The sequence below is a fragment of the Cetorhinus maximus genome, chromosome 21 (genome assembly GCF_964194155.1).
Source record: "Cetorhinus maximus chromosome 21, sCetMax3.hap1.1, whole genome shotgun sequence".
NCBI lineage: Eukaryota > Metazoa > Chordata > Chondrichthyes > Lamniformes > Cetorhinidae > Cetorhinus > Cetorhinus maximus.
This window is the reverse complement of record NC_135899.1, coordinates 8,516,783-8,538,716: the sequence shown is the minus strand read 5'-3', so window position 1 is coordinate 8,538,716 and position 21,934 is coordinate 8,516,783. Positions and strand designations below refer to the sequence as shown.

General features: G+C 40.1%; 1 protein-coding gene across 1 annotated transcript in view; it reads right to left on the bottom strand.

Annotated features, from left to right (window-relative positions):
- The window catches only part of LOC144695617 (tenascin-X-like), a 205,783-nt gene that overhangs the window by 127,542 nt on the left and 56,307 nt on the right, over positions 1–21,934 (bottom strand). The window lies entirely within an intron of this gene.

Sequence of the window (21,934 nt, the reverse complement as noted above, 5' to 3'; positions counted from 1 at the left end):
GCATAACACTATCATCACTGTAAAACCCTCTCTACAAAACAACCCTCATTGTAACATGATCTCTGTAACACTCTCTATAAATCAATCTTCATTGTAACACTCTGTGACACAATCTTCATTCTAACAAACTCTCCATAACACAAATTTCACGATAACACACTTTCTATAATACTATCTTCACTGGAACACAAACTCTGTAACACAATCCTCACCATAACACTATCTTCACTACAACACACCCTCTATAACACTATCTTCACTGCAACACACTCTCTCTATTGTCGCTGGACGAGTAATCCAGAGACCCCCCCCAGGATAATGCTCTGGGGACCTGGGTTCGAATCCCGCCACGGCAGATGGTGGAATTTGAATTCAATAAAAATCTGGAATTAAAAGTCTAATGATGACCATGAAACCATTGTCGATTGTTGTAAAAACACATCTGGTTCACTAATGCCCTTAAGGGAAGGAAATCTGTCATCCTTACCTGCTCTGGCCTACACATGTAACTATAGACCCAGAGAAATGTGGTTGACTCTTAAATGTTCTCTGAAATGGCCTAGCAAGCCACTCAGTTGTAACAAACTGCTACAAAGACACAAAAAAGGAATGAAACCGGACGGACCACCTGGCATCGACCTAGGCACTGGAAATGACGACGGCAATCTCAGCTCTGTCGACTCTGCGAAGTCCTCCTTACTAACATCTGGGGGCTAGTGCCAAAATTGGGAGAGCTGTCTCACAGACTAGTCAAGCAACAGCCTGACATAGTCATCCTCACGGAATCATACCTTATAGATAATGTCCCAGACACCACCATCACCATCCCTGGATATGTCCTAGCCAACCGACATGACAGACTCAGCAGAGGTGGCTATATATATATGGTATACAGTCGGGAGGGAGTTGCCGTGGGAGTCCTCAACATCGACTCTGGATCCCCATGAAGTCTCATGGCATCAGGTCAAACATGGGCAAGGAAACCTCCTGCTGATTACCATGTACCGCCCTTCCTCAGCTGATGAATCAGTGCTCCTCCATGTTGAACATCACTTGGAGGAAGCACTGAGGGTGGCAAGGGCACAGAATGTTCTCTGGGTGGGGAACTTCAATGTCCATCACCAAGAGTGGCTCAGTGGCACCACTACTGACCGAGCTGTCCGAGTCCTAAATGACAAAGCTGCTAGACTGGGTCTATGGCAGGTGGTGAGGGAACCAACAAGAGGGAAAAACATACGTGACCTCATCCTCACTAACCTGCCTGCCGCAGATGCATCTGTCCATGACAGTATCATTAGGAGTGACCACCGCACAGTCATTGTGGAGATGAAGTCTTGCCTTCACATTGAGGATATCCTCCATCGTGCTGTGTGGCACTACCACCGTGCTAATTGGGATAGATTTCGAACAGGTCTAGCAACTCAAGACTGGATATCCATGAGGCATTGTGGGCCATCAGCAGCAGAATTGTACTCGAACACAATCTGTAACCTCATGGCCCACTCTGCCATTACCATCAAGCCAAGAGATCAACCCTGGTTCAATGAAGAGTGCAGGAGGGCATGCCAGGAGCAGCACCAGGCATACCTAAAATTGAGGTGTCAACCTGGTGAAGCTATAAAACAGAACTACTTGTGTGCAAAACAACATAAGCAGCAAGTGATAGACAGAGCTAAGTGATCCCACAACCAACAGATCAGATCAAAGCTCTGCCATCCTGCCACATCCAGTCGTGAATTGTGGTGGACAATTAAACAACTCACTGGAGGAGGAGGCTCCACAAATATCCCCATCCTCAATGATGGAGGAGCCCAGCACAGCAGCGCAAAAGATAAGGCTGAAGCATCACAGATGCCAGTCTTCAGCCAATTCGATTCACACCTTGTGATATCAAGAAATGGCCGAAGGCACTGGATATTGCAAAGGCTATGGATCCTGACAACATTCTGCCAATAGTACTGAAGACTTGTACTCCAGAACTTGCCGCACCCAATACAGCTACAACACTGGCATCTACCCGGGCCCAGGTACGTTCTGTACACAAAAAGCAGGACAAATCCAACTCGGCCAATTACTGCCCCATCAGTCTTCTCTCGATCATCAGTAAAATAATGGAATGGGTCATCAACAGTGCTATCAAGCGGCACTTGCTTAGCAATAACCTGCTCACTGACGCTCAGTTTGGGTTCCGCCAGGGCCACATGGCTCCTGCCCTCATTACAGCCTTGGTTCATAAATGGACAAAAGAGCTGAAGTCCTGAGGTGAGGTGAGAGAGACTGCCCTTGACATCGAGGCAGCATTTGACAGAGTGTGGTATCAAGAAGCCCTAGCAAAACTGGAGTCAATGTGAATCGGGGGAAAACTCTCCACTGGTTGGAGTCATACCCAGCACAAAGGAAGATGGTTGTGGTTGTTGGAGGTCAGTCATCTCAGTTCCAGGACATCACTGCAGGAGTTCCTCAGGGTAGTGTCCTTGGCCCAACCATCTTCAGCTGCTTCATCAATGACTTTCCTTCCATCATAAGATCAGAAGTGGGGATGTTCACTAATGATTGCACAATGTTTAGCACCATTCGCGACTCCTCAGATACTGAACCAGTCCATGTCCAAATGCAGCAAGACCTGGACAATATCCAGGCTTGGGCTGACAAGGGGCAAGTAACATTTGGACCACACAAGTGTCAGGCAATGATCATCTCCAACAGGAGAGAATCTAACCATCATGCCTTGACAATCAATGGCATTACCATCACTGAATTCCTCACTATCAACATCCTGGGGGGTTACCATTGACCAGAAAATGAACTGGACTAGCCATATAAATACTGTGGCTACAAGAGCAGGTCAGAGGCTAGGAATCCTGCGACGAGTAACTCGCCTCCTGATTCCCCAAAGCCTGTCCACCATCTACAAGGTACAAGTCAGGAGTGTGATGGAATACTCCCCACTTGCCTGGATGAGTGCAGCTCCTACAACACTGAAGAAGCTGGACTCTGTCCAGGACAAAGCAGTCCGCTTGATTGGCACCACATCCACAAACATTCACTCCCTCCACCACCGACGCACATTAGCAGCAGTGTGTACCATCTACAAGATGCACTGCAGGAATTCACCAAGGTTCCTTAGACAGCACCATCCAACCCCACTACCACTACCACCTAGAAGGACAAGGGCAGTAGATAGATGGGAACACCACCATCTGGAAGTTCCCCTCCAAGTCACTCACCATCCTGTCTTGGAAATATACCACCATTCCTTCACTGTCGCTGGGTCAACATCCAGGAACTCCCTTCCTAACAGCACTGTGGGTGTACCTACACCACATGGACTGCAGCAGTTCAAGAAAGCAGCTCACCACCACCTTCTCAAGGGCATCCAGGGATGGGCAAAAACTACTGGCCCAGCCAGCGAAGCCCACATCCTGCGAATGAATAAAAAAATTCGCCGGAACACACTCTGTAATACAATCTTCACTTGTAACACATACTCTGTAACACACTTTTCACAGTTACACTCTCATGCAATCTTCATTGTAACACTCTCTGTAACAGAATCTTCACTAAAACCGTCTATAACGTAATCTTTATCTGTAACTGGTGGAGTGCCACAGGGATCAGTGCTGGCGCCTCAATTATTTACAATATATATTGATGACATAGATGAGGGAAGTGAATGTACTATCGCCAAATATGTGGGAAGGCAAGTGGTGAGGATGACACAAGGAGTCTACAGAGGGATATAGACAGGTTAAGTGAGTGGGCAAAAAAATGGCATGGAATAGTGTGGGATCATGTGAGGTTATGCACTTTGGCAGGAAGAATAGAGCAGCTGAATATTATTTAATTGGAGAAAGACTGCAGAAGGCTGCACAGAGGGATTTGGGAGTCCTCGTGCATGAATCCCAAAAAGCTAACATACAAGTTCAACAGGAAATAGGGAAGGCTAATGGAATGTTGGCCTTTATTTCAAAGGAAATGGAATATAAAAATAGGAAAGTTTTGCTAAAACTGTACAAGGCACTAGTTAGACCACACCTAGAATACTGTGAACAGTTTTGGTCCCCTTATCTAAGGAAAGATATACTAACATTGGAGGCAGTCCAGAGAAGGTTCACTAGGTTGATTCTGGGTATGGGGGGATTTTCATATGAGGAGAGGTTGAGCAGGTTGGGCCTGTACTCATTGGAGTTTAGAATAATGAGAGGCGACCTTATTGAAACATTTGAGATTCATAGAGGGCTTGACAGGGTAGACGCTGAGAGGTTGTTTCCCCATGTGGGAGAGTCTAGGGCCAGAGGAAATAATCTCAGAGTAAGGGGTCGCCCATTTAAAACAGAGATGAGGAGGAATTTCTTCTCTCAGAGAGTAGTGGATCTATGGAATTCTTTACCGCAGAGGGCTGTAGAGGCTGGGTCGTTAAGTATATTCAAGGCTGAGATAGACAGATTTTTAATCAGTAAGGGAATCAAGGGGTATGAGGAAAAGGCAGGAAAGTGGAGTCGAGGGTCATCGGATCAGCCATGATCTTATTGAATGGCGGAGCAGACTCGATGGGCCGAATGGCCTACTTCTGCTCCTACGTCTTATGGTCTTATGGTAACAAACTCTGTAATACAATCTTCACTGTACCACACTGTAGTACAATCTTCACCATAACACTCTCTTTGTCATGGCATCTTCACTGTAACACTCTGTAATACATTCTTCACTGTAACATATTCTTTGTAACACAATCTTCATTGTAACACTCTATAATACAATCTTCACTGTAATACACTTTCTATAACATAATCTTTACTGCAATGCACCCTGTAATGCAATCTTCACTGTAACACGCTAATATAATCTTCACTGTAACACACTCTCTGTGATACAATATTCACTGTAACACACTCTCTATAACACAATCTTAAATGAAACACACGCTGTAATGCAATCTTCATTGTAACACTCTCTCTGTAATATAATCTTCATCATAACACTCTATAATACAATTTTCACTGTAACACTTCTCTGTTACACAATCGTACATATGAACATATGAATTAGGAGCAGGAGTAGGCCAATGGTCTCTCGAGCCTGCTCCTGCATTCAATAGCTTTATGGCTGATTTGATTGTAACCTCAACACCACATTCCAACCTACCTCTGATAACCTTTCACCCCCTTGCTTAACAAGAATCTATCTAGCGCTGCCTTAAAAATATCCAACGACTCTCCTTCCACTGCCTTTTGAGGAAAAGAGTTCCAAAGACTCAGGACCCCCTGAGAGAAAGAATTTCTCCTCATCTCTGACTTCAATGGGTGACCCTTTATCTTTAAACAGTGACCCAAGTTCTAGGTTCTCCCACCAGAGGAAACATCCTCTCCACATCCATCCCATCAAGATGCCTCAGGATCTTACATGTTTCAATCAAGTCGCCTCTTACTCTTCTAAACTACAGCAGATACAAGCTCCTGTCCAATCTTTTCTCATAAGAAAACCCGCCCATTCCAGGTATTAATCTAGTAAACCTTCTCTGAACTGCTTCCAATGCATTTATATTCTTCCTTGAACAAGGAGACCAATACTGTACACAGTACTCCAGATATGGATTCACCAGTGTCCTGAATAACTGAAGCATAACCTGCCTATTTTTGTACTCAATCCCCCTGGCAATAAATGATAACATTCTGTTAACTTTCCTAATTACTTGCTGTACCTGTAAACTAAACTTTTGTGATTCATGCACTAGGACACCAAGATCCCTCTGCATCTCAGAGCTCTGCAGCCTCTCACCATTTAGATATTATGCTTCGTTTTTATTCTTCCTGCCAAAATGGACAATTTCACATTTTCCCACATTATACTTAATTTTCCCACTCACTTAACCTGTTTCTATTCCTTTGTAGTCTCCTTGTGTCCTCTTCACAATTTACTTTCCTACCTATCTTTGTATCATCAGCAAAATTAACAACAATACCTTCGGTCCCTTCATCCAAGTCATTTATATAAATTGTAAAAAGCTAAGTTCCCAGCACTGATCCCTGTGGCACACTACTTGTTACACCTTGCCAACCAGAAAATGACCCATTTATGCTAACTCCCTGTTTCCTGTTATCTTTCCTGGCTAATCTTCTATCCATGCCAATATGTTACCACCTATGCCATGAGTGCAAAAGAAAAGGCTGAAGCATTTGCTCCAATCTTCATCCAGAAGTGCCGAAGGGATGATTATTCTCGGCCTCCTCCGGAGGTCCCCAACACCACCGATGCCAGTCTTCAGCCAATTCGATTCACTCCATGTTAAATCAAGAAATGGCTGAAGGCACTGGATACTGCAAAGTCTATGGGCCCATACAATATTCTGGCAATAGTACTGAAGACTGATGCTCCAGAACTGAATCCCCCACTATCAACATCCTGGGGGTTGCCATTGACCAGAAAATGAACTGGGCTAGCCATATAAATACTGTGGCTACAAGAGCAAGTCAGAGGCTAGGAATCCTGTGATGAGTAACTCACCTCCTGACTCCCCAAAGCCTGTCCATCATCTAAAGGCACAAGTCAGGAGTGTGATGGAATACTCCCCACTTCCCTGGATGAGTGCAGCTCCCAAACACTCAAGAAGCTTGACACCTTCCAGGCCAAAGCAGCCCGCTTGATTGGCACCACATCCACAAACATTCACTCTCTCCACCACTAATGCACAGTAGCAGCAGTGTGTACCATCTACAAGGTGCACTGCAGGAATTCACTAAGTCTCCTTAGACAACACCTTCCAAACCCACAACCACTGCCATCTAGAAGGACAAAGGCAGCAGATGGATGGGAACACCACCACCTAGAAGTTCTCCTCCAAGTCACCCACGATCCTGACTTGGAAATATATCGCCGTTCCTTCACTGTCGGTGGGTCAAAATCCTGGAACTCCCTTCCTAATAGCACTGTGGGTGTACCTACACCACATGGACTGCAGCAGTTCAAGAAGGCAGCTCACCACCACCCTCTCAAGGGCAACTAAGAATGGGCAATAAATGCTGGCCCAGCCAGCGAAGCCCACATCCTGTGAATGAACAAAAAAAAAGCTTTTAATTTCCGCCAAAACCTTTGATGTGGCACCTTATGAAATGCCTTCTGGAAACCTAAGTGCAGTACATCCACCAGTTCCCCTTTATCCACAGCACATGTTACTTCCTCAAAGAATTCCAATAAATTGATTAAACATGATTTCCCTTTCATAATATCATGTTGACTCTGCCTGATTAGCTTGAATTTATTTAATGCCCTTCTATAACGTCTTTAATAATAGCTTCTAACATTTCCCCTAAGACAGATGTTAAGCTAACTGGCTATAGTTTCCTGCTTTTTGTCTCCTCCTGCTTTGAATAAGAGAGTTACATTCGCTATTTTCCAATCTAATGGAACCTTCCCCGAATCTAGGGAATATTGGAAAATTAAAACCAATGCATCAACTATCTCACTAGCCACTTCTTTTAAGACCCTAGGATGAAGTCTCTCAAGACCTGGGGATTTGTCAGGCTGCAACTCCAACAATTTGCTAAGTACCAATTCCCTGGTGACTGTAATTTTCCTGAGTTGTGCCCTCCCTCCTTCTATTTCCTGATTTACAGCTATTTCTGGGATGTTACTTGCATCCTCTATAGTGAGGACTGATGCAAAAACCTGTTCAATTCATCTACCACCTCCTTATTTTCCGTTATTAATTCCGTGAACACTTTCTTTAGGACCAATGCTCACTTTGTTAACTCTTTTTTAAATATCTATAGAGACTCTTACTATCTGTTTTTATATTCCTAGCTAGCTTTCTCTCATTCTCTAATTTTTCTTTCCTTATTAATCTTTTAGTCATTCTTTGCTGTTTTCATATTCTGTCCAACCTCCTGACCTACCATCCGTCTTTATGCAATTATATACTTTTTCCTTTAAGTTTGATACTATCTTTAGCTTTTTTAGTTAACCACGGATGGTGGGTCCTTTCCTTGGAATTTTTCTTTCTTCACTGCAACACTCTCTCTGAAACACAACCTTCACTTCAACACACTCTCTATAATGCAAATCTTCACTGTAACACTCTGTAATACAATCTTCATTGCAACACTCTCTTTGTAACACAATCTTCACTGTTACACTCTCTGTCATACAATCTTCATTGTAACACTCTCTATAACAAAATCTTCATTGTAACATTGCTGATAACAGAATCTTCACTGTAACATACTCTGCAACACAATCTTCACTGTTAAACTCTGTCATACAGTCTTCACTGTAACACTCTCCCTGTAACACAATATTCACTGTAACACTCTGTAATATAATCTTCACTGTGACCTCTTCTGTCTAACAGAAGGGACAGAAATCTGAGGAATCGAAGGCACGTTATTTTACAGCTTGCCTCATACACCTCTCCCTGTAACACTCTCCAGATTTCTGTGACCTTAGGTATAACACTCATTGCTTTTGGCTGCCTTGCTAGCAGAGCATGTATAAAACAGCCTCTCTGTATCAGTTTCCCCACGATAACAGGCTTTTTGTCAGACTCCCAGAGAGTGTGGGCTTAACGTACCAAGGGAAACAAGGCTTGATTCTGCTTCTCACATCTACCTCCAAGAACTGCTGCCAACTGACAGATGTCTAAGCACCCACTGGGGAGTAAAATCTCACCACTGACATGTTTAAGTACAAGCAAGCCAACTGAGGTATTGGATTTTAATAACGATTCAGCACTAAGACTTTACTACAACATATTGATGGTTAGCAGGGCTGAGACAATGTCTGCAGCTGGGTCAAAGGGTCAGATTCCAGATCTGAGCTGATATCCACTGAGTGTTGGGTTGATGGATGTGCCTCTAGCATTTGGTTGTCTATATAGGGCTCTATGGCCTAGAGAGGTGAAATTGCCCTGTCCCACCTGCTTCCTTATCTAGATGTAGCTTACATTTACAGACAATTATCCATTGTACAGCTGGTCCATATCATCCTCTGATATGACTGATATCACTGCCATGCCCTATCGCATTAACAACAACCTGCTTTGCCTACCTGAGAATCTTCTCCCATCAGCTTTCTCCAGAGAGTAAAAGCCTGAACAGTTTTTCTTGCAACCCCCTGATAACACTGTCCTGGTAACCATTAACCTCTTCACTTCTATCTTGTTGGTGATCCCAGATTCCTATCATTAGATGCTCTTATCAAAATAGTGTGCCCCATTGAACATCAACAGACTGCATATCAGTGTAATCCAGGGGGAATCATTGGCTAGGGACCTGCTTTGATGAGTATTTAGTTGCCATTTACCCTGTCTCCTTGCCTGGAGCTACTGCATCCTTTAGGCCTCATGTTCTGGACCAGCACACAATGAGCCACAACAGCTTTTCTGCTGAACTTGGGATGTCCTGTGTAAGGATTCTGAAGGCATGGATATCTTTTCAGATAAGGCAATAAATTAAATTCACTCAGCCATGTCTATGACGGTCTGAAAGGTGTTAATCTGGTCACTGTGTTTACACTAGCCAAATAATCAGAAGAGTTTGTGAGGACAATATACCAAAGAGCTGAAGATGGCCATATAATCAGGGTAACAGAATGATTAGAAGAGATTGAGAAGTGTTGCTAAGTACATTTTGCTGACTCCACGTTGTTATTCTGATGTCACTTTTATGCATCTTTGATGTACTATCATTTAGCAGTAGCTGGCATGGCATGTGGACATCAAAGCTAGCATTAGTGTAAGATTTGTGATTGAACCACTGTATGCTGTACTCCTACTAGAATCATGAAGTGTTCCCGAATACACACCTACCACACTGTGAGGTTAGATGGATCATTAAATACCTGAACCTGCATTGTTACAACTGCATATGTCTGATGTTTAAAATAATGAGACAAATTTGAACAAGAAAGCAGCTTAACATAGTTAATTAGGGAAAATCAGGATGGAAAAAACATATGGAGCTAAAGCAGCCATGGCTCAGTGGTTGCACTCTCTCCTCTAGATCAGAGTTCAAGTCCCTCTCCAGAGATGTGGGCACAGTATCCAGGCTGACATACCAGTGCAGTAATGAGGGAGTGCTGCATTGTCAGTGGTGTTGTGTTTCGGATGAGACATTGAACCCGCTCTCTCAGGTGGGCATAAAAGATTCCCTGTCCAACGTTTAGCCCTCAACCAAAATCACCGAAACAGATTATCTGATTATTACCACATTGCTGTTTGCGGGATCTTGCTGTGTGAAAATTAGATGCCGTGTTTCCCACATTTCAACTGTGAGCACATTACAAAAAGTGCTTGATAGGCTGTAGAGCTTTGGGAAGTCCTGAGGTTAGAGAAATGCAAATTCTTTTCAATAGCCTCAATGAAACACAAATTGGATTGGAAAATATACCTGGCCTTCAAGGGCCCCTAGAAGACAGGCAAAGGGTGATTTGACAAAACAGCTCTCTGGGTAAGAAGCCCAGCTGAATGTGATCATACATGGGGAGTTTGGAAGCATATTTCAGATTTTGGAAGCGTATTCTGAACACATGTGGCTCCATGACAAGATCCAGATAGCATAACATGGTCTCTGCAGTCTCCCTGCCATAGGGCTGAGTTGTGTATTGGAGACATCACTCCTGACAGAGAGACTAGCTTTTTTATTTCCTTTGAGATGAATTGCTCTGGCTGCAGAGCTCGGCATCTGGCAGCCAATGGAATGTCATTAAAGAAATGGAGTTCATTAGAGAGCAGCAAAAACAGGGAAGCTATACACACAAGTTCCGCTTTCACTTCCCTCCACTCCCTCTGAGAATTCAGACAAAATGACCCACACAGCAAAACACAGCTTGCAGTATTCTAGAAGCCTTGGCACATAGATGTTCAAAGCAGTGAGCGAGAAGTGTGAAAAGATAGACTTGGATTTGTACAGAGTCTTAATGACGTGCCTCAAAACCCATTCCAGACGTCTACACACATATACACACACACACACACACACACACACACACAGACAGTTATTTTAAAATCCAGTGACTTGCAGCACTTTGAACACATTTGTTGAGATCTGCACCAACTCCAAGGAGACGGATGGTCAATTGCCTTGTTCCTGATTTTCATTGACGATGTCTCCATTTTAAATTCTCACCCCTTTGTGCAATTCCGTCCATGGCCTGACCTCTTCCTATCTGTGTAATCTCCTCCAGTCCTACAATCCTCCAAGATATCTGCTCTCCTCCAAGGCTACCCTATTGCACAGCCCCGATTTTAATCGCTCCACCATTGGCGGCCATATGGTCAGCTGTCTGAATCTAAGTTTCTGGAATTCCCTGCCTAAACCTCTGCACAGCTTCACCTCTCTCTTCCTTTAAGATGCTACTTAAAACCTACAACTTTGACCAAGCTTTTGGTCACTTGTCCTAATATCTGCTTACATAGCTCAGTCTCAAATCTAGTTTGATAGTGCTCTTGTGAATTTCTTTGTAGATGTTTGACCATGCTGAAGGCACTATATAAATGCAGGCTGCTGCTAATGTTGGCTGCGAAAGGAACATTGGGCAAGGAACGTTGCATTTCTTAAAATGGAGCCATCCAATTGTTTATATCCACAAGTCAGTGAGCAGGAAGACATGGCCCTCATTTTAATTTCTCATTCAAAGGGTTGAATATCTGCCAATGCAATACTTACACAGCACTACCTACATCACAGGCTTACACTACCAACATAGAGCATGAACACACAAATTCAATCCTAAAATCAATGATACTTCCAACCGAGCCAATCTAATATACTGATAAATGGGATTCATTTCAGGTGATTTCCACTTTACCGCCAGTAGGGTAAAGTAGGGGGCCGTGCACACTAGAGATGAGGAAGATCCCATAACAAAGTCACGCTTCCTTTTGATACCCAAATGGAGAGCCAGCTACATCACAACATAAGGACAGAGAAAACAAAGAATACAGAGTAAGAGTGTAGCAACAACAAAATGAATAATGGAGTAAATGACATAACATGGCAGCAGTATCTACCATCAACAAGATGGGTTGCAGGAACTCACCATGGCTCCTTTGTCAGTGCCTTACAAAACCTGACCTCTACCACCTAGAAGGACAAGGCCAGCATATTCAAGGGAACACCATCACCTGCAGGTTCCCCTCCAAGTTACAGACCAACCTAACTTGGGACATTTTCACGTTTCAGTGGGTCAAAATCCTGAAACTCCCTTCCTGACAGCACTGTGGTGTACCAATAGTATATGGACTGCAGAGTTTCAAGACAGTGACTCACTACCACCTTCTCAAGTGCAAATAGGGATGGGCAACAAATACTAGCCTAGCCTGTGATGCCCACATCCTGTGAAAGGATTAAAGAAAATGGGAATGGAATGAATGAGAGAAAAAGAGAATTGATTAACGATGAAACATGAAAATGAAATGAATAATGGCAGGAGTGCAGCTTTGTGAGTCCATGCAATGTAGTCTCAGGAGAAGAGATTGAACCATCGAGAGGTGAGCGGTCATTGAGGCATTCTGAGTTGGAGTGGCTTTCAAGGGAGTTCAGAGGCTAAATCTTTGAAAGCAAGAAGTTGAAATCCTTTGCAAGGGAGAGGGGTTTTAACAAGATTTTGTGACTCACAGCGGTCACTGACGCCTACATGGGTTTCTGAGAAATCCATGGGATCTGTTTTGGTCACATCTGCCATATGATGTGCAGTGAGAGGTGTTCAGCCAGTTTGCCTGTTATTTCATATTTAACTCATGTTAATTCTGAATGTCAAAGTATAAGTTACAAGTTGTAAATTGTTTTACTTTTTTGACTTTGTATGATAAAGTTTTATTTTGTTTGTCTGAACACATGGAAACATGTGGCTTTATTCTCCTAGTTTGTAATTGGGATTTCAAACGTTCCACAATGGGATGAAGAATGGAAACTGAGAATGGAATGAATGATGGAAAAAGAGAACAGGAAGATTGATGGGAAAAGAGAATGGAATGAATGATTGAAAATAAGAATGGAATGAATGATGGAAAATGGATATGGAATGAATGATGGAAAATGGATATGGAATGAATGATGGAAAAAGAGAATGGACTGAATGATGGAAAATGGATATGGAATGAATGATGAAATACAGGAATGGAGAAATGGAGGATGGAACACAGGAATGGGATAAAGGATGCAAAAAGGAAATAAAAGAAATGATTCAAAAAGATTTTAGAGTGAATCATGGAATGAGAGAATGGAAATAGTCAGAAAAAAACAGAATTGGAAGAAATGATGGAAAACAGATGTAGAAGAAATGATGGAATATGGGAATGGTACAAATTATAGAAAAATGGAACGCAATGAATGATCGAAAATGAGAATACAACAAATGAACGTATAATGAAACATGGAAATGGAATGAATAATTAATCAATGGAATGGAATTAATGAAGGAACACAGGAATGTAATGTATGAAGAACAAAAGCAAAGGAATTCCTGATGGAACACTGGAATAGAATTAATGAGGAAAAAGAGAATGGAACGAATGATGGAAATGGGAATGGAATGAATGATGGAGAAGGAGAATGGAATGAATGAGGGGAAAAGAGAATGGGATGAATAATGGATAAAAGAATAAAAGAATGGAATGTATGATGGAAAAAAGAATGGGGTCAATGATGGAAAAAGAGAATGGAAAGAATAGGGGAAAAAAGAATTGAATGAATGAGGGAAAAAGAAAATGGATGAATGGTGGAGGTAGAGAGGGGAATGAGTGATCGAACACAGGAATGGAATGAAGAATGGAAAATGGACAGGGAATTAACGATGGAAAAAGAGAATGAGATGAATGATTGAAATGGGAATGAAATGAATGATGGGACACGAATGGAACAAGTGATAGTGAAGGAGAATGGAATGAATGAAGGAACAGGAGAATGGAAGGATTGATAGATAAAGGGACTGGGATAAATGTTGGAACACGGGAATGGAATGAATGATAGATGGAAAATGGGAAAGAATGATTCATGGAAAAAGAGAATGGGATGCATGAAGAAATACAAGAATGGAATGAATAGTGGATCATGGGAATGGAATGAAAGTTTGAAATTGTAAATTAATGAAGGATGGAAAAAGAGAATAAAATGAATGATCAAATACAGGAAAGGTAGCAAGGATGGAATACAGGAATGGAATGAATGATGGAAAATTGGAAAGAAGGAATGATGCAAAAAGAAAATAGAGTGAATCATGGAATGAGAGAATGGAAAGAGTCAGAGAAAACTGAGTTAGAAGAAATCATGGAATACAGATCTGGAAGGAAAGATGAAATATGGGAATGGTATGAACTATTGCATAAGAGAATGGAATGAATGATGGAATAAAAGAAGGAAATGAATGAAAGATATGGGAATGGAATGTATAATGAAACATGTGAATGGAATGAATAATTAAACACAGGAATACAATTAATGAAGGAACACAGGAATGTAATATATGAAGAACAAAAGCAAAGGAATTCCTGGTGGAACACCGGGATAGAATTAACGATGGAATCAGAGAATGGAATGAATAATGGAAATGGAATGAACGATGCAAAATGGATATGGAAGGAATGATGGAAAAAGGGAATGGGATGAATGATGGAAAAAGGGAATGGAAGGAATGAAGGAACACAGGAATGGAATGATTTCTGAAACATGGGAATGGAGTGAATAATTAAACACAGGAATGGAAGTAATGAAGGAACACAGGAATTTAATGTATGAAGAACAAAAGCAAAGGAATTCCTGATGGAACACTGGAATAGAATTAACGATGGAATCAGAGAATGGAATGAATAATGGAAATGGAATGAATGATGGAAATGGAAATGGAATGAATGATGGAAATGGGAATGGAATGAATTATGGAAAAGAGAATGGGATGAATGATGGAAATGAGATGAATGAATGATAGAAATGGGAATGGAATGAATGATGGAAATGGGAATGGAATGAAAGATGGAAAAAGAGAATGGGATGAATGGTGGAACAAGGGGATGTAAATAATAATGGTAAAAGGGAATGCAATGAATGATGAAAAATGGCAAATAATGAAGAATGGAAAAAGAGAACAAAGTTGTTGGTCAAATAAAGGAATAATAGCAAGAATGGAACACAGGAATGGGATGAATGATGGATGGAAAATGAGAAAGAATAATTGATGGAAAAAGAGAATGGGATGCATGAAGAAATACCAGAATGGAATGAATAATAGAACATGGGAATGGAATGAAAGTTGGAAATTGTAAATTAATGAAGGATGGAAAAACAGAACAAAATGAATGATCAAATACAGGAATGGTAGCAAGGATGGAACACAGGAATGGGATGAATGATGGAAAATGGTAAAGAAGGAATGATGCAAAAAGATAACAGAATGAATCATGGAATGAGAGAATTGAAAGAGTGATGGAAACCTAAATTGGAAGAAATCATGGAATACACATATGGAAGGAAAGGTGGAATATGGGAACAGTATGAATTATTGCATAAGAGAATGGAATGAATGAAGGAATAAGAGAAGGGAATGAATGAAAGACACGGGAATGGAATGATTAATGAAACATGGGAATGGAATGAATAATTAAACACAGGAATGCAATTAATGAAGGAACACAGGAATGTAATGTATGAAGAACAAAAGCAAAGGAATTCCTGGTGGAACACCGGGATAGAATTAACGATGGAAAAAGAGAATGGAATGAATGATGGAAATGGGAATGGAATGAATGATGGAAAATGGATATGGAAGGAATGATGGAAAACAAAATGTCATAAATGATGGAAAACAGGAACAGAATGAACGATGGCAAAAGAGAATGGAATGAATGACAGAAAAAGAGTATGGTATGCATGAAAGCTACAGGAATGGAATGATTAAAGAAACATGGGATCAGAATGAATAATTAAACACAGGAATGGAATTAATGAAGGAACACAGGAATGTAATCTATGAAGAACAAAATCAAAGTAATTCCTGGTGGAACACTGGAATAGAACTAATGAGGAAAAAGAGAAGGCGATGAATGATGGAAATGGGAATGGAATGAATGATGGAACACAGGAATGCAATGAATGGTGGAAAGAGAGAATAGATTGAATGATGGTAAAAGAAAATGGAATGAATGATGGGAAAATGGAATGGAATGAATGGTGGAAATGGGAATGGGATTAATGATGGAAACAGGAATGGAATGAATGATGGAAATGGAAATGGAAGGAATGATGGAAGAGAGAATGAAATGAATGATGGAAAAAGGGAGTGGAATGATGATGTAAATAGTAATCAAATGAATGATGGAAAATGGATATGGAATGAATGATGGAAAAAGATAATGGGATGAATGGTAGAAAAAGGGAATGGAATGAATGATGGAGATAAAGAAAGGAGTGAATGATGGAACAAGGGAATGAAAATAATGATGGAAAAGGGAATGGAATGAATGATGGAAAAAGAAAATGGAATGAATGATGGAATAAGAGAAGGGAATGAATGAAAGATATGGGAATGGAATGTATAATGAAACATGGGAATGGAATGAATAATTAAACACAGGAATACAATTAATGAAGGAACACAGGAATGTAATGTATGAAGAACAAAAGCAAAGGAATTGAAGCTGGAACACTGGAATAGAATTAATGATGGAATCAGAGAATGGAATGAATGATGGAAATGGGAATGGAATGAATGATGCAAAATGGATATGGAAGGAATGATGGAAAAAGGGAATGGAATGAATGGTGGAAAAAGTGAATGGAAGGAATGAAGGAACACAGGAATGGAATGATTTCTGAAACATGGGAATGGAGTGAATAATTAAACACAGGAATGGAAGTAATGAAGGAACACAGGAATTTAATGTATGAAGAACAAAAGCAAAGGAATTCCTGATGGAACACTGGAATAGAATTAACGTTGGAATCAGAGAATAGAATGAGTGATGGAAATGGAAATGGAATGAATGATGGAAATAGGGTGAATGAACAATGGAAATGGGAATGGAATGAATTATGGAAAAGAGAATGGGATGAATGATGGAAATGAGACGAATGAACGATGGAAATGGGAATGGAATGAATGATGGAAAAATAGAATGCGATGAATGATGGAAATGGGAATAGAATGAATGATGGAACATAGGAAAGGAATGATTGGTGGAAAAAGGAAATGGAATGAATGATGGAAAAAGAGGATTGAATGAATTGTGGAAAAAGATAATGGAATGATGATGTAAAAAGTGAATGGATGAATGATGGGACACAAGAGTGGAATGAGTGATGGTGAAGGAGAATGGAATGAATGAAGGAACAAGAGGATGGAATGATTGATTAGAAACAGGGAATGGGATAAATGTTGGAACCTGGGAATGGAATGAATTATGGAAAAAGTGAAAGAATGATTGATAGAAAAAGAGAATGGGATGCATGATAGAACATGGGAATGGAATGAAAGTTGGAAATTGGAAATTAATGAAGGATGGAAAGGAGAGAACAACATTAATAATGAAATAAAAGAATGGTAGCAAGGATGGAATACAAGAATGGGATGAATGATGGAGAATGGGAAAAAAGGAATGATGCAAAAAGATAATGGAGTGAATCATGCAATGAGAGAATGGAAAGAGTCAACGAAAACTGAATTGGAAGAAATTGTGGAATACAGATATGGAGAGACTGATGGAACATGAGAATGGTACAAATTATTGCAAAAGGGAACGGAATCAATGATAGAAAAAGAGAATGGAGTGAATCAAAGATACGGGGATGGAATAATTAATGAAACATGGGAATAGAGTGAAAAATTAAACACAGGAATGGAATTAATGAAGGAACACAGGAATGTAATGTATGAAGAACAAAAGGTAGAACACCAGAATAGAATTAATGATGGAAATAGAGAATGGAATGAATGATGGAACACAGGAATGTAATGAATGGTGGAAAAGGGAAATGGACTGAATGATGGAAAAGGGGATGGAATGAATGATGGAAAAAGAGAATGGAATGAATGATGGGAAAAGAGGATGTACTGAATGATGGAAAACAGGAACAGAATCAATGATGGAAAAAGAGAATGGGATGAATGGCGGAGAAATCAACGGAATGAATGATGGAAATGGGAATTGATGGATGATGGAAAATGGATATGGAAGGAGAGATGCAGGAAGGGAATGGAATGAAAGATGGAAATGGGAATAGAATCAATGATGAAAAATGGATGTGGAAGGAATGATGGAAAAAGGGAATGGAATGAAAGATGGAAATTGGAATAGAATCAATGATGGAAATGGGAATGGAATGAATGATGGAGAATGGATATGGAATGAATGATGGAAAAGGGGAATGGAATGAATGATGGAAGAGGAGAGTGGAATGGATGATGCAACATGGATATGGACTAAATGATGGAAAAAGGGAATGGAATGAATTATGAAAAACAGAAACGGAAAGAATGACAGAAAAAGAGAACACAGGAATGGAATGAATGATGGAAAAAGGAAATGAGATGAATGATGGGAAAGGGAATGGAATGAATGATGGAAAATGGATATGGAAGGAATGATGGAAAAAGGGATCGGGATGAATGACGGAAATAGAAATAGAATGCTGGTGTAAAATGGATATGGATTGAAGGATGGGAAAAGGGAATGGAGTGAATGATGGAACACAGGAATGTAATGAATGATGGAAAAGGGAAATGGACTGAATAATGGAAAAGGGGATGGAATGAATGATAGAAATGGGAATAGAATGATGGTGGAAAATGAATATGGAATGAATGTTGGAAAATTGATATGGAATAATTGATGGAAAAAGGGAATGGAACGAATGATGGAAAAGGGAAATGGACTGAATGATGGAAAAGGGGATGGAATGAATGATGGAAAAAGAAAATGGGATGACTGATGGAAATGTGAATGGAATGAAGGATGGAAAATTAGAATGGAATGATGATGGAACAAGAGAATGGAAAGATGATGTACAAAGTAAATGGTTGAATGATGAGACACAAGAGTGAAACAAGTGAGGGTAAAGAAGAATGAGAATGAATGAAGGAACAAGAGAATGAAATGATTGATAGAAAAAGGGAATGGGATAAATGTTGGAACACGGAGTGAATCATGGAATGAGAGATTGGAAAGAGTGAGGGAAAACTAAATTGGAAGAAATCTTGGAATACAGATATGGAAGCAATGATGGAATATGGGAATGGTATGAATTATGGAAAAAGAAAATGGAAGGAATGAAGGAACACAGGAATGGAATGTTTAATGAAACATGGGAATGGAATGAATAGTTATACACAGGAATGCAATTAATGAAGGAACACAGGAATGTAATGTATGAAGAACAAAATCAAAGGAATTCCAGGTAGAACACTGGAATAGAGTTAACGATGGAAATAGAGAATGGAATGAATGATGGAAATGGGAATGGAATGAATGATGGAAAATAGATATGGAATAAATGATGGAAAAAGGAATGGAATGAGTGATGGAAATAAGAATGGAATGACGGTGGAAAATGGATGCGGAATGAATGATGGAAAAAAGAATGGAATGAATTTTTGAAATGGGAACGGAATGAACGATAGAAATGGGAATGGAATGGTGCTGGAAAATTGATGTGGAATGAATGATGATAAAAGGAAATGGACTGAATGATGGAAAATGGGAATGGAAAGAATGATGGAAAATGGATATGGAAGGAAAGATGGAAAAAGAGAATGGAATGATTGATGGAAAAAGAGAATGGGATGCATAAAGAAACACTAGAATGGAGTGAAAATGGATCATGGGAATGGAATGAAAGTTGGAAAATGAGAAATAATGAAGAGATGGAAATAGAGAACAAAATGAATGATCAAATATATGAATGGTAGCAAGGATGGAACACAGGAATGGGATGAATGATGGAAAATGTGAAATGAGCAATGATGCAAAAAAAAGAGTGAATTATTGAATGAATGAATGGGAAGAGGGAAAACTGAATTGGAAGAAATGATGGAATACAGATATGGCAGGAATGATGGAATATGGGAATGGTACAAATTATGGAAATGGGAATGGAATGAATTATGGAAAAAGGGAATGGAATGAATGATCAAATACAGGAATGGATTGAATAATGGTAAAAGACAATGGAATGAATGATGGAAAAATGGAATGAATAATAGAAATGGGAATGAGATGAATGATGGAAAAAAGAAAAAATGAATGATGGAAAAAGGGAATGGGATGAATGGGAGAAAATGGGAATGGAATGAATGATGGAGATAGAGGAAGGAGTGAATAAGGGAATGTAAATAATGATTGAAAAAGGGGAATGAATGAAAGATGAAGAAAAATAATGGAATGAATGGTGGAAAAAGAGAATGAAATCAAAGGTGCAGATAGAGAAGGGAATGAGTCACTGGACACAGGAATGGACTGAATAATGGAAAATGGACATGGAATGAATGGTGGAAAAAGAAAATGGAAGGAGAGATGGAAAAAGAGAATGGAATGAATGGTGGAGATAGAGAAAGGAATGAGTGATGGAACACAGAAATGGAATGAAAGATGGACAAATAGAATGGAATGAATGATGGAAAAAGATATGGAATGATGATGTAAAAATTGAATGGATGAATGATGGGACACAAGAGTGGAATGAGTGATGATGAAGGAGAGTAGAATGAATGAAGGAAGATGTGAATGGAAGGAATAATGAAACATGTGAATGGAATGATTGTTGGCAGAAGAGAAAGGAATTAAAGATGAATAACAGAAATGGTTGGAGTGCAGCTTTGTGAATCCGGCGGAATGCAGTCACATGAGACAAGAGTGAACTATCAGGAAGGGAATAGTCATGGAGGCAGTCCAAGGCAGAGCACCTTTCCGGAGAATTCAGAGCCTAGATCATCAAAAGTGAAAACTTTAAATCCCTTGTGAGGGAGACAGAGATTTAATGAGATTTTGTGACTCACAGTGGGTTGGTGAGAAATCCATGGGATCTGTCGTGGTCACATCAGCCATTTAATGCAGATGACTTAATGCAGAGCATGGTGTGTTTGACCACACTTTGCCTGCAATATCCATATTTATCTCATGATAATTCAGAATGTTAGAGTATAAGATAGCGAGAGTAAATAGTTTCTATTTTTCTGGCTTTGTACATTTAAGTTTATTTTATTTGCTTAAAACTATAGAATCTTGTTGCTTTTTCTCCTAGCGGGAGACTGGAATTTCAAACTTCGTCCAAAGGAATGAATCCTGGAACATGGGAATGGAATGATCGGACACCGGAATGGAATAATGGAATGATTGATGGAAAATGGGAATGAAATTAATGAAGGAACATAGGAATGTAATGAATGAAGAACAAAATGAAAGGTATCCTGAGGAATCACAGGAATGGAATGAATGATGGAACATGAACATAGAATGAATGATCGAACAGGGGAATGGAAATAATGATAGAAACAGAGAATGGAGTGAGTGTTGGGAAAAGAGAATGGAATGAAAGATCAGCCTGGGGAATGGAATGAATGATAGAAAAAGAGAAAGGAATGAATGATGGAACACGGGAGTGTAACGAATGTTGGAACACAGGAATGTAATGAACAATGGAACATGTCGATGGAATGAATGTTGAAAAATGGGAATGGAATGAATGATGATACATGGGAATGGGATGAATTATGGAACACAGGAATGAAACGAATAATAGAAAAAGGGATTGGAATGAATGATGGAACACGGGAGTGTAACAAATGTTGGAATACAGGAATGTAATGAACAATGGAACATGTCGATGGAATGAATGTTGAAAAATGGGAATGGAATGAATGATGATACATGGGAATGGGATGAATTATGGAACACAGGAATGAAACGAATAATGGAAAAAGGGATTGGAATGAATGATGGAAAAAGTGAATGGAA